At 44.4% G+C, this 10,813-nt stretch overlaps 1 long non-coding RNA gene across 1 annotated transcript; it reads right to left on the bottom strand.

Moving 5' to 3' along the window:
* Positions 1-888: 888 nt before the first annotated feature.
* On the bottom strand, positions 889-2,825 carry LOC142741642 (uncharacterized). Its single transcript, XR_012881217.1, has 3 exons — positions 2,750-2,825; positions 2,183-2,283; positions 889-969 (listed from the first exon to the last, which is right to left on the bottom strand). It is a non-coding gene; the product is annotated as an uncharacterized LOC142741642 (long non-coding RNA).
* Between the last annotated feature and the right edge of the window lie 7,988 nt (positions 2,826-10,813).

The raw sequence follows: 10,813 nt of genomic DNA, 5'->3' as shown, positions 1-10,813 counted from the left end.
GGAAATTGCATCGTAATCTTTGTTGCTATCAATGTACTCACAGAACAGATCATCAATAAGATCTAATGGGTTATTTGTGATGACACCATAAGAAATAGACCCTAGTGGCAAATGATTGTCTCTAAAGTCACCTCTAAGTTGGGTTGTCTTCTGCTTGACCTTTGGGGCCCAATATTGAGTCAGAGTCTGGGCCCACCATAGATTTCTATGGTACTCTGGTGGGCCAGTCTATTAGCCATAGGTATTACCAAGCTCTGGCACCCTTGGCACATGCTCTTGGTCTCCTTCCAGGTTCCTCAAGTGTCCAGGCAGAAACTCTAGGGAGCCATTTTTAAAAAGTAGCTCCCTGCTAGATAAGGGCAAAACTCTGAGGCCCATAGCAGAAACATCCTGCTGTTTCTCCCTTTTCCAATGCAGATCACTCCATATGGTAAAATAAACCAAACTACCAACATATGCCCATACTGTATGCCCTAGGCACCGGTAGCTCACCCCTTGAAATTAGGGGGTCTACATTTAGAAAGGGACTTGTCCTCGATCCCTTTAAGGCTTTGCTCATAGGGGTCTTTGAATGCATTAAAAGTAAAGTTACTGATCTAAAACTTGTAGATACAATTTTGATGTTTTTGATTAATTAAATGAAAACCGTTATATCACACTGAGCAGCGGTGATGGATGACGGAGTCTCCGCAGGTTTCTACATAAACAAATCTAATCTTTGCAGACATTGAAGTCTCAGTGTCTGAGAGAAGGAAGAACAGTCTTGTCTCCAAATATGGATCAGGAGTTGCTGTTACCGCACCGGCCAGTACAGATTTTGCAGAGTCCTCCGTGCAGAAGTGAAGGTGACGAGGCTCCGAGTCTCTCACTTTCCTTAAGAAAATTCTCTCTCTGCTTTTCAAGTATTTCCTTTTCTATTTGGATTTGGAGTTGGGAGATTTTAAAGTGTAGGTTCCCTCTAAAATATACCTGTCGTAAAAAACAAAACCTCTTTAGATGAAGTACAGCCAAAAATGTTGCGTGTAACCTTCAGATTTGGGGTCTTTCCCGCTGTATAATTTATGTAAATGTTCATTATTTTCTCTATAACTGTGGGTGGGGCTGGAGAGATGTGCAGTGCTCTGACCAATCAGCTGCCTCCCTCTAACTGCTCTTCCTCCCCTCTCACAGCATGAGTCTCCCACACAGATACTGAAACTGCATCCCCCTCCTTCCCTATACTTCTCCTCTCCTGTGTGTCTTTAGTTACTCAAGATCAGCTTTACTGACTGAAGACGTTTCTGAATATTGAGCCTGCAGGCACTGAATGGGGAACCATAGGCTGCACAACTATACTTTAAGATATTTATGGACCATCTCTGAAAAACCTTTTAACATAGAAGCAGGCCCGGTGATCAGCTGATCACTGCAGGTCAGGCTATCCGCTGCTATCGCTATGCAAAATATGTCGACTATTATTCATATGAATGGCCAATCATGTGATGCAAAAGGAAATAAAAAATGACTGGGCGTAAGCAGATTTGCATAAAAAAAAGTGTTTTTTTGTGCACATTTGGGGACATTCATGTATGTTTTTTAGAACTAGTTCAGATAATGACCTTCTCTCGTGTACACTCTTCCCCTATATATAACCGGCAGAAAAACATGCTTCATAAATCGTGAGCAGCTATATCTAAGCAAATGCTAAAAGATAGATGATAGATGATAGATAGATAGATAGATAGATAGATAGATAGATAGATAGATAGATAGATAGATAGATAGATAGATAGATAGATAGATAGATAGATAGATAGATAGATAGATAGATAGATATGAGATAGATAGATAGATAGATAGATAGATAGATAGATAGATAGATCGATAGATATGAGATATATCGATAGATAGATAGATAGATATTTTTATTACTCTGCAGACTCACTATGTTGTAAATGAGGGTATTGTTAAAGAAGTTTTCCCAGAATTATAAATGATCACCTATCCACAGGAAAAGTGATCATTTTCTGATCGCTGGGGGCCCTACCAATAGTGAGTAGGGCAGCCATCAATAATTTTTGTGTACCATACTGTCAAAGCGTCAGGGGCCCCTCGTACAAAGTGCAGGGGGCAACATAAATAAATCTAAATAAATAAAATCATTGCACTGAAGCTGCTGCTTTTACCCAGCAGAGTCACTCACCAAAATGCAGTGCTGGCTCCTGCAGGCTCTTAGATCTTTCACCGCCGCGCCATGCTTGGACGAAGTCTCCGCCTTTCTCTCACACATCGCACACATGTCACCTGCATAGACACCGGATGTCAAATTAAATCAGACTTCCAGCCAAATTCCTAAATTAATTCAGACCCCCAAATTAATTTACATCCCTAATCAGACCCACAAATTAATTCAGGCTCCCGACCAGACCCCCAAATTAATTTAGCCCCCAGACCAGACCCCCAAATTAGTTCAGTCTCCAGAACAGACTCCTAAATTAATTTACTTTTAATTTACTAATTTGCACCCCCAGCCAGATCACTAATTCTGACCTCCGACTAGACTGCTACATTTATTGACACCTCCAATCAGATCCCCAAATTAATTCAGACTCCAGACCAGACCCCTAAATTAATTTACACCCCCAATCAGTGCCCTACATTAATTCAGACCCCAGACCAGACCCCAACATTAATTCAGAATCCCAATTTGATGCCTAAATGCAAAACCCAGGACCCTAATTTAATATACACCGGACTCATATGTACTTACCGCTCCCAGGTCTTCTTGCCTCCACTTCCAGCCAGGCACCTCTTCTCCTCGGGCGGAGGGGCCCTACTTCACAAGACTGACGCTAGCCAGTGTCAGAATGATAGGGGCCCCCTAGAGCAGAATTGCTTGGGGGACACATGATGGCATAGACACATTAATATTTTGTAATTATTAATGGTTATTTACACATACCGCCCAACCGTCCTGGATTAAACAGGACAGTCCCAGATGCCGGGCGGTGTCCCATTGTTTAGGGCGTCCTCAGGACGCAGATATAGTTGAAACCAATGCTGAAGCACGGAACCATCAGCTCCCTTCTACAGCATTCAACTATGGCGTCCCGAGCCAGAGAAGCAAGCATTCACTGTCCACTTATCGAGGACGCCGCGGGCACAGCGCTACCTTAAGTGCTGAGCCCTGGGAGGCCCTTGAGGTCACTGTCCATATATGGACAGTGACATAAGGGGCTCCTCCTTGAGCGGATTCCCCAGCCTGAAGCAGACCCTGACGTTGCTGATGCTCTGGCCGCCGTTCCGCTCCTAGAGGGAGCTCCTGACGTCCCGATGCTGTGGCTGAGGATTCTGCTCATAGAGGGAGCCCCAATGGTGCTGTCTACAGCAACGCCAATACCGGGCCTGCGCAGCCCGGCCTCTAACATTTATGGGCCGGGGGGCACGGGCCCTCTCATGCACGGTGGCCTCGCTAGCAACGGAGGGGGCCATGGTGCTAACGACAGCCACCCCCTCTTGGAGTAATTGTACCTGCGTCTATAACACGCAGGTACAAATACATGCATTAACGCTGAATGGCACCGAGCCATTCAGCGCCTTACAATAACGCTGATTGGCGGGGCAAAATGACTTCCCTTTCAACAACGCTAGCGGCGCGATGATGTCATCGCGCCGCTTGCGTCGTTCAGTCCCAGCAGACCTGCTCAGAAGAGAGCAGGTCTGCATTGCCACCGGACGGCGCGAGAACGGGATCATCTGAGTATGTAAAGTTTATTTTTTTTAATAATAATAAATCTGTGAGTGGCATTATCTACAGGGGGGTCTATATGTGGGGATGTGGAGCACTATATACAGGGGGAGATATATCAGGGACACTATATACAGGGGTGGGCTATATGTGGAGCACTATCTATAGGGGTTGGCTATACATGGGACACTATATACAGGGGTGGGTTAGCTGTAGGGCACTATCTACAGGGGGGCTATCTGTAGGGCACTGTCTAAAGGGGTGGGCTATATGTGGAACACTATATACAGGGGAAGCTATATGTGAGGCACTATCGACAGAGGTGGGCAATATGTGGAGTACTATCTATAGGGAAAGCTATATGTAGGGCAGCACGGTGGCTCAGTGGTTAGCACTATTGACCTGCAGTTCTGGAGTCCATATGTGGGCACTATCTACAGGGGCTTCTATGTAGGGCACTATCTACAGAGGCTCCATGGGTGTCAATATCTACAGGGGGGCTATGGGGCACTATCTACAGGGGGCACGGTGTGTGTGTGTGTGTGTGTGTGTGTGTGTGTGTGTGTGTGTGTGTGGGATACAGTGTATGGTACTATTATAATCAGGGACACAGTGTATGGCGCTATTATAGTTAGAGGTGCAGTGAAAATTTTATCTTAGTTTATAGGTGCAGAAATGTTTTAAAAGTGAGAAGCTGAAGACATCTGAGCGGAAAACGGAGAAGTCATCATAGAGGCCTGGACCGGATGGAGAAGAAAAGAAGAAAATAACTAGAATATGAGATGTCACCGGTGAGTCACTTAATGTAAATGTTTATTCTGCCTCTAATGAGTAATGTAGTCACTGTATAATCTGCAGCGAGATGATGGGTAATTTTATTTTGATATGATTTTTTGACACTATATACAAGGGGGGACGCAGGGTGGCACTATATACAAGCGGGGCTGTGTGGCACAATATACAGGAGTGCTGTGTGGCACTATACACAAGGGGGAGCTGTGTGGCATTATATACAAGGGGCTGTGTGGCACTACTAAGGGGGTACTGTGTGGCACTACTAATTCGGGGTAGTGTGGCACTACTAAGGGGGGCTGTGTGGCACTATCTACTAGGGGGGCTGTATGGTACTATTTACTTTAGGGAGCGCTGTGGCGCTATCTACAGGGGGCTGTGTGTGGCGCAATCTACAGGGGTCTGTGTGTGGCACTATCTACTAAGGGGGATGTGTGGCACTTTATACAAGGGAGGGGGTTGTGTGGCACTATATACAGGGGGGCTGTATGGCACTATCTACAAGGGGTAGGTGGGGGGCACTATCTACAAGTGGGTGTGACACTGTCTACCGGGGGGCTGTATAGCACTGTCTACAGAGAGGCCGTATCGCACAATCTATAGGGGGCACTATCTATAAAGGGGGCTGCGTGTGGCACCTGGGGGGCCCAGTCAAAAGTTTGCTATGGAACCCAGTCTTTCCTAGTTATACCCCTGGGGTAGCGCTATCTTCATTGGGGCACTATCTTCAAGGGGGTGTGGCACTATCTACATGGGCACTGTGGGCACTATCTACAGGGGATACTGAGGCGCTATCTACATGCCACTGTTTGTGGCACCATCTACATGGGCACTGGCCCTTTTTTATGTGGGCACTGGCACTAGGGGCAGCTGAGTGGGCATAATACTGTAAGGGGCAACTATGGAGAATTATACTGTATGGTGCAGCTAAGGGGGGTTTATACTGTATGGTGGCAGCTGAGGGGGCTTTATACTGTATGGGGGCATTATACAGTATGGGGCAGCTGTGGGGGAATTCTACTATATGGGGGCAGCTATAGTGGCATTATGCTGTATGGGGCATTATACTGTGTGGGGGCAGTTATGGTACATTATGCTGTTTGTGACATCTATGTGGGCACTATGGGATCATGACACTGTATGGGCTGAACCTAATGTGCATTGGGCGTGGTTAAAGGCATGGCTTAAAAGGAAAAATATTTTCTTCACCGCAATTTTAAATAATAGCTTATTTCTGGAGGTCTGGGGACAGTAGAAGCTTTTTCTGGAGGACCAGTGCCCTGCCCTGCCTCTATTTTAAGAAGAATATATTATTATATTTGTGCTTTCTGTCACAATATTTTATTACTGGGGTTTTTCTGGGCAGACTGGTTTATTATACAGATTTTTTTTTATTATATGTGGTATATATTTTATTGTTTTTAAATATTTATGGTTATTTATTCAATTATTTGTACTAATTTATTATTATGGTTTTTGTAACCCTTAATAAAGCATTTCTATTCATTATTATATCTTTAATTGTGTCTTGTACCATCATGTTGTGTGTGGTGACGCATACGTCGGGGCACCAGCCAGCATCAGTTTTGTGAAGAAAGGCCCCAGCGTTAGTTACTTTGGAGAAGAGAACGGGCCCTGCAACATAATGAGACCCGTTGCACTCTGCAAATTATCTGGCAGTGGCGGCAGTGGTGTACAGTGCCTGTGGGTGAACCCCTTTTTTAATTTTTTGGGCTGGGTGCCCGATAGGAATGGTAGTGATACTGCCCTGATGACTGCCCTGATCGTGAGAACGGTGGTCCTGAACCCCCAGTTCCTACTCACCGCTATGAGGAGGAGCTTGAATGGAGTGGCAGTTGAGTATGCTCCCGCCGCTCTATTCATTGTTTATGAGTATGACAGAAACAGCCGAGTGCTGCATTGGGCTGTTTCCGTCATTCCCATAAACTTTGAATGAAGCAGCAACGCGCACGCTCGACCACCACTTAATTCAATGTCTGCCACACTGTGGTCGAGCAGTGAAGAGGAACAGGGGGTTTGAGACCCCCATTTCCACGATCATGGGGGTCCCAGCGGGGCGGGCCCCAGTCTTTAGAGAATTATCACCTATGTATGGGTGATAATTAATGATTCCGGGACAGGCACCCGCACACACAGGTTCCCATATCTCAGCTTCCTGGACCCTGTGATTGTGATATTGGGGTCAACTGCTGGCACTATTAACTTATTTTTATCAACTTGAGGGACGTTAGAAAGAGGAGAATTTTTTTTCTTTTTTTTTCTAATGGCATAAAGTTTAAAAAATAATAATAATAATTAAAACACCTGAACGAAGACGTATTTCAAAATAGTAACATCACACACTGGGCTGCAGGACCCTGGACGACACGCGGTGTAGATCATTTTTCAGCAGTCTTGGTGCAGGAAGCTTGAAATTAAGTTAGAACATTTTCTGGTTATTAATTTCATGACATAATTAGGTTTTCTCGCCGGTGGAATCGCTCTGATCTGTTTAATATTTTGCTGATTCGCTTAATGTTTGTTTTGGCATGAAGGCAGCAATACCCCGGCCTGGTACCATCATAATGTTCAGCAATTATATGTACTTTATAAAGAACCGCTAATTGGGAAATGCAAGTTAATTAGTCCAATTATAATTAGTGGTCACCGTAACCAATTTACATATGGACCTCAAAGGGCGTTTCCTCCAAAAATAAAAAATAAATGTAAATATGAAGTCTAAGTCCTTGAGTCGTCTCCTTGTGTGAAGTCCTTGTATTCTGCACTTTCTGAGATATTTTGGTCTCCTGCATAGATAACAGATGCTGGGTGACATCCACTAATGGCAGCAATTACAGTGCCCATAGGGGTTGTCATTGAGCATTACACAGACCATAAAAGTTACATAAACTTTTTATGTTTTCTTATGTAATGATAATGAATTGGGAATTCACGTAAATGGGACTTAGGTGTGTCACGATGCGGGGTGTGGACCCACTGCACCGCACCGCGTAGCGGGACGGCAGCCGACCAACCAGGTATATTACAGAGTCTATAGTCCAGACAGGGTACCTGTGGCAACTCGGACAGTAGCAAGGCAGGCTCGGCTGGGACCAGGCGGCAGGCAGACGTCAGGCGTGGAGTAGCACAACAGGCGTGGAATGCAGCAAAACACGACAACAGCTTCAGCACGGAACTTGATCAGGATGCCACGGGAAACAGGATACAGGAACTTGGGAACTGGAAGACACTAGGAGACCATTTGCAAGACAAACTTTGGGTAACGAACAACGCTCAGGCAAAGAACAAGAGGCAGTCCAGTGGCATTCTGGGCTAGATTGCAGACTTCCTGCAATTATGCACGCACTGGCCCTTTAAGACCATGCACACGCAGGCGCGCGCGCCCTCCAGGAGAAAGTCTCGATACCAGGAAGTGAGTGCCGGCGCCTCACTGGGGGACGACGCTGCAGAGAACACAGATGTCCATGGCCACGGCCGTCGAGGGGTAAGTCAGAATGACGGGCCGTGGACATAGACGTTAGGCTGGATTCGCACGAGCATCTTCGGTCCGTAAAGGACGGAACGTATTTCGGCCGCAATTCCCGGACCGAACACAGTGCAGGGAGCCGGGCTCCTAGCATCATAGTTATATACGATGCTAGGAGTACCTGCCTCGCTGCGGGACAGCTGTCCCGTACTGTAATCATGTTTTCAGTACGGGACAGTAGTTCCACGGAGAGGCAGGGACTCCTAGCATCGTACATAACTATGATACTAGGAGCCCGGCTCCCTGCACTGTGTTCGGTCCGGGACTTGCGGCCGAAATACGTTCCGTCCATTACGGACCGAACACGCTTGTGTAAATCCAGCCTTACAAGGTGCACACACAGCCGAGATAACTCTGATCCCGGCTGTCTAACCTTTTAGATGCCGCGGTCCATAGTGAAGAGTGGGCTTCTTCTGTTACCCCATCAGTGCCACCATGATGACCCAAGCTCTGCCAAGGCTATATGTTTGCTAAGCCCTGCCTTAGGCTTAGAGTAGCACTAAGGCATATTAGATTGCAATACAGCAGTATTGTAATCTGTTATCGTCTGTTCTGTAGTGGGACTAAAAGTCAAATAAGGTTTATTGAAATAAAACATGTCCGGAGTAAAAAAACAAAAACAAACCCTACTTTTTTCCATAAAACTTTCTTTTGTTTAACTCCTTAATGACCAGCCTATTTTTTTGCGTTCTTCCATTGTCGCATTCTAAGAGCTATAACTTTTTTATTTTTTCATCGACATAGCTGTATAAGGTCTTGTTGTTTGCGGGACAAGTTGTATTTTTTAATAGCACAATTTTGGGGTACATATAATTTATTGATTAACTTTTACTAACCTTTTTGGGGGGTAATGGGGAAAAAAACACACATTTCGCCACTCTTTTTTTGCGTTTTAGATTTACGCTGTTCACTGTGTGGTATAAATAACATAAAATCTTTATTCAGTGGGTCATTACGATTCTGGCGATACCAAATTTATATAGATTTTGTATGTTCTACTACTTTTACATAGTAAAAACACTTTTTTTTCTAAATTCTTTGTTTCTGTGTTGCCAAGTTTTAAGAGCCATAATTGTTTTATTTTTACACCGATGCAGCTGTATGAGGGCTTGTTTTTTGCGGGACGACTTCTAGTTTTTATTGGTACCATTTTGGAGTAGATGCAACCTTTTGATCACTTTTTATCACATTTTTTTTAAGGTAGGATGAACAGAAAACAGCAATTCTGACATTGTTTTTTATATTCATTTTTACGGCGTTCACAGTGCGGGTTAAATAACGTAATCGCTTTATAGGTGGAGTCGTTATGGACATCGCGATATCAATATATTTTTTCATATTAAAGTATTTTATAAGGGAAAAAGTGGGTTTTTAATTTGTTTTATTTATTTATTATTAACTTTATTAAACTTTTTGATAACTTTATTTTTAGTCCCACTAGGGGACTTCACTATGTGATCTTCTGATCGCTTTTATAATACACTGCAATACTGTTGTATTGCAGCGTATTATTGCCTGTCAGTGTAAGGCTATGTTCACACGCTGAGTCAAAAACGTCTGAAAATACGGAGCTGTTTTTAAGGGAAAACAGCTCCTGTTTTTCAGACGTTTTTTAAGCCACTCACGTTTTTCGCTGCATTTTTTACGGCCGTTTTTGGAGCTATTTTCTATAGTCTATGAAAAACGGCTGCAAAAACGTCCCAAGAAGTGACCTGCACTTCTTTTTCACTGGCGTTTTTTTACGCGGCCAATTTTCAAAACGGCCGGGTAAAAAAAACGGCTCATCGGAACAGAATGCTGTTTTCCCATTGAAATCAATGGGCAGATGTTTGGAGGCGTTCTGCTGACGATTTTTCGGCGTGTTTTTCGGGTGTTTACGGCCAGAAAAACGGCCGAAAATAAGCTGTGTGAACATACCCTAAAAGTGACAGGCACCTACTAGGTCATGCCTCAGGCATGGCTTAGCACGCATCCACTACAGCCATTTTTTATTTTTATAATCACATTCACTGTGCTGGAAAAAATGATCGATTTTAAGGGTATGTTCACACGGCCTACTTTCGGCTGTTTTTCGTCCCGTAAACGACCAAAAAATCTGAAGCAGAACGCCTGCCCATTGATTGCAATGGGAAAAACGGCGTTCTGTTCCGACAGGCCGTTTTTTTACGCGGTCGTTTAAAAAAAAACAAAAATGGCCGCGTAAAAAAAACGGCTGCGAAAAAAGAAGTGCATGTCACTTCTTGGGACGTTTTTGGAGCCGTTTTCTATTGACTATAGAAAACAGCTCCAAAAACGGCCGTAAAAACGATGCGAAAATCGCGAGTGGCTTAAAAAACGTCTGAAAATCAGGAGCTGTTTTCCCTTGAAAATAGCTCCGTATTTTCAGACATTTTTGAGTTTGCGTGTGAACATACCCTTAAATGTAAGCATGCGACGTGGTTGGTATTGACCACGGCATTTAAGTAGTTAAACAGGGTTTCAAGTTATATCAGTCCCTGGCCGTTAGAGCAGGGTGTCAGCTGTAATCCGCTGCATATGGAGTGTGCTTAGCTGCTGATCCCGATCCTTACATACCGCACCGACATCCGCCCTACATATATGGCAGATGTCAGGAAGGGGTTAAGAACTTCACCGACCTTTGCAAAAAAAAAAAAATTTTATATTGCCCCGGTGCATCTAAAAACCAGAAAGGAGTCCTTCCCCCATATTATTGTTTAAAGGTCCTGTGCACTTTCTTCTGCATATTT

Source organism: Rhinoderma darwinii, chromosome 2 (assembly GCF_050947455.1).
Source record: "Rhinoderma darwinii isolate aRhiDar2 chromosome 2, aRhiDar2.hap1, whole genome shotgun sequence".
Lineage (NCBI taxonomy): Eukaryota > Metazoa > Chordata > Amphibia > Anura > Rhinodermatidae > Rhinoderma > Rhinoderma darwinii.
This window is presented reverse-complemented; position numbering and strand designations above follow the sequence as displayed.